This window comes from Fundulus heteroclitus, chromosome 15 (assembly GCF_011125445.2).
Source record: "Fundulus heteroclitus isolate FHET01 chromosome 15, MU-UCD_Fhet_4.1, whole genome shotgun sequence".
Taxonomy (NCBI): domain Eukaryota; kingdom Metazoa; phylum Chordata; class Actinopteri; order Cyprinodontiformes; family Fundulidae; genus Fundulus; species Fundulus heteroclitus.
Window position 1 is genome coordinate 26,504,413 of NC_046375.1, and position 3,686 is coordinate 26,508,098.

Sequence of the window (3,686 nt, forward strand, 5' to 3'; positions counted from 1 at the left end):
CTGACTAATACAGATAAAGCACAGTTCAGTTTACAAGCGGCAGGCATAGGTGAAAATCAGCTGAATGACAAACGTGAACATAGAAAGTCAATAAAGTTATATGTAAGTTCTGCAGGCTATTATTATTATTATTATTATTATTATTATTATTATTATTTATTATCTGATGCTATCTTGCATCTCGGCCAGTGGATCATTCATAGTATGGCTGCACAATATATCGGCATTAACATCGGTATCGGCCGATGTTAGTACATTTTTTTAACAAACTTTTAAAAAAAACCTGGGCCTGGATTTGATTGTTGATGATTTGGCATGATTTTGGATCGTTTGGTTCTTCGAAACTCATCTTGGACTTGCTGTCATAGCAACATGTGCGCAAACTTAAGCCTGCTCGAGAGTTTCTGTCGTTTTATTTAAACAATTCTTTATAAAGAAAAGACAGAAATTCATCTTTTGCCTGCAGTAAGAGATGGTTATGTAAAGTCAGCAATACTACTGTCAAATGGTGTATTAGAACTTACTCTGAAGGTCCTTTTGAAGCAACTCGATCTCTAGTGCAATCTTTCTCTTTTTCAAGTTGTGGAGTTCAATTTCTCTTAATGTGTGTTTTTTCAGGTCAAAACACACATTTTTTTGTTGAAGATGCCATTTATATAGGGAACGGATGCCACTATGTGTCATTTTGTGAAAGAAAAAGGGTGAAACATGCCTCATGCAATAAAGTTATTTTATTTTTAGCCTTTTTCTTGGTGGCAAACACATCATTTAACAGTGGCTTTTAAAAAAGAGGAAGAAGTTGCTTTTTAAAATAAAGTATAATAATTAAAGGCTACCATTTTGTAGAATATTCTTGTATTTCACTTTTACTTGTCCCCATGTTCTAGTGGGTCCCATGGAGGCTCTGATATAAAAGAACAAAGTAAATATGAAATTATTAAGATGCAAACATACATACTGTAGAAAGTGATAGAAACATCTACCATGGACAGTATTTATGCATTTAATTTGTCTGCTACTTTTTCCCAGCCCTCTCTCCTGGCTTTAGCAGACTTTGAGGTGTTTTAATTAATGCCTCAAATTCAGCATAACCTTCCATTACAGAATTTCTGTATACTGCGTTTTAAAAGTAACGGAACAGTTGATGGTGAAGCGCATCTATGGCCACTCAAAGAAAAGGGAAGGTCTGGCCTAGGGCTGGATGATACAGGAAAAAAAATCATATTGACCGATATCGATAATTAGCAACAAATTCCATAGATATATTTTATGCTGTTGCTTAGCGACCAATTTTTAGATACAGAACTCACAAACACTGAATTCAAACTCAACCCTTTATTCAACCAGCGTTTACTATAGCTGCAAGTTTTTCAAAAAGAACACAGCGTGCTCTCTGAACCCTTTGAAGGGGGCGGAGCTTGGTGAGTGTGCGGTCCTGGGCCTGCGTTTGTGATTGGTTGGGAGGATGTGATGACTGGAATATTAACGTACATTGCTGGAATACAAAAGGAAGGAAAACTGTTAATATATTGAACTTTTTACTGACCTTTTTTTTTCTATCAATCGATACATATTGTTATTGACTTATCGTCCAGCTCTAGTCTGGGCTGACTAGTAGAACAACAAACATCACCACAGCGTCGGTCTGGGCCGTATGGCTACTCCATAAAGACGAGGCGCAGAGTTGGAGGTGAAGAGATTCATAAGGTTTAGCTGGAATACACGCCTACCCTGGTGCCTGTCATCATGTAACAGCTCAGAGTGCCCCAAACAGCCGGACCGGAGCCAGACATGTCAGCTTGAACATTAAAGCCAGCCCCACCTGGCCTCAGCTAATATTTACCCACCTGTGGCCGGCGTTGCTTTCCCACCCAGCTGTTAACTGATCTGACGAAATGTGCGTTTATCCGGCTCGCTTTGGCAAGAGCTGGGCTGAAACGCACACCTACAGCTAACGGTGCTAACATAGAGCGCGCTAGCTCCCTCGCATTGCAGTTATCGGGGCTTTGATCTGCAGAGTGGGAGAAATCTACCAGATCTGGTGAGTCAGCCGCTGTTCCTGCACAGGGAAACCTGCTCCAGGTCTCGGCACACGGACACGCGTCAGAGAGCGGCGGCGTTTTACTGCTCAGAGGAGGGCAGCTGATGAAGTGGCCTCATTGATTCATCTGCCGATATCTGCTCACTGCTATTCCACAGACGGCGAAGCACACGATGGCCCATTTACCCTCCGTGGACTCCGTCTGGTTCTGACGCTGCGTCAAGCCATACGCCCCCTACATCTGGACCTTACTTCAGTTTATTTTGAAACCCGTAAGCAGAAGCCTTTTTCTTTTTTTCTCTCTATAATGAAGCTTTGAATAAAGAGAAAGTGTGTAATCCAGTCAGTTCTCTGCAGCTAAAGTAGTGACGTGTCTGTTCCAGGTTAGTTTTCCTCTCTGTGTTTTATTAGCCAGAGTGGATATTTCTCAGCCGGCACCTCCGCCTGTTTCCCCGGTGCAGAGAGAGACGTGGGAACGAGCCCCGTCGGTGCGTTTCCCATCTAGCCGTTCGATTTTTGCCTGACCTGCTGTTGTGTGTTGATGCCATCAGCAAATCTAGCATGTAGGCGGCACTTTTCCCCCCACTTTGAAAAGGAGCAGAAGGAGCGAATGCCTAATAAGTTCTACTCTTATTTAACTCAGCCTGGCTATACAGTGCACACCACCCATAATTGTAGCCAGTTGTACATCAATCAAATGTTTTGTTTTTTTTTTGTTGCCTTTTTTAAAGGTCTGTGGTCTTTTTTGCTTTTTTCCCTAAAGCGGACCTGTTTGTCAGTATTGCAACCTGGTAAAGCTACCTTCCTGTTTGTCTCTGTAGCCTTCTGCAGTAATTACATGTTACTGTTGAGAAACCGTCTCGATGGAAGTCGTTTTTTTTTTATTTAAAGTCAGCTTTCAGACACAGCCAGCTGTCAAGAGTGTGCCGCAACAAGCAGGGCGTTAGGAAATGCAGCCGTCCTCCATCAAGGGAAGCCTCCACTGGACTTTTGTCACACTTTTATCTGCAGGTATTCAATATGTGAGCATTACCTCTAGAGCTGCTCAGTACAGTACATTTCAGTTTTCATCACAGTATCATTTTGTGTAGAATTGCACACAGGGCTGCTTTGGTGCTCTATTTTTTTTAAACTTAAGATTGTAAGTTTTTTTTTTTTTTTTTTTTTTTTAAACTTACAATCTCTTACACATACTTGCCTGTCAACAATACACCTGTTTGGACGTTGACTGCAGTTGGTGGCGGCCTCTGATGTAGATCTTGATGCTTAAGTGGACCGACGTCTCTGCGCGCACGTCACCTTTTTCCGCCCCTTGTTCCGCCGTCGCGCCTGGTAAATATATTTCTGATGTTTTGTGTTGTTGGCGGTCACCTGAGTAAACCACGCAAGCAGAAGAGTCAAAAGACATTAGTCCACAAATAAGTCATGGTTGAAAATTAGAATAACTCAGGGGGTGAGTATTGGAACACATGAAGAAAAGGCACAAAAAGTCGAAGAAAGCAGAGAATACCCACTGAATCTTTCAGTATTTAGACAAGATTCCTACTTCTATTTGCATATTAATAGCAGCAGGTTTCTTATTTAACTTGTGGCCTTTAAAAAGGTTATTAAAGCACAACTGGTTACAGCTGGATCACCCTATTTC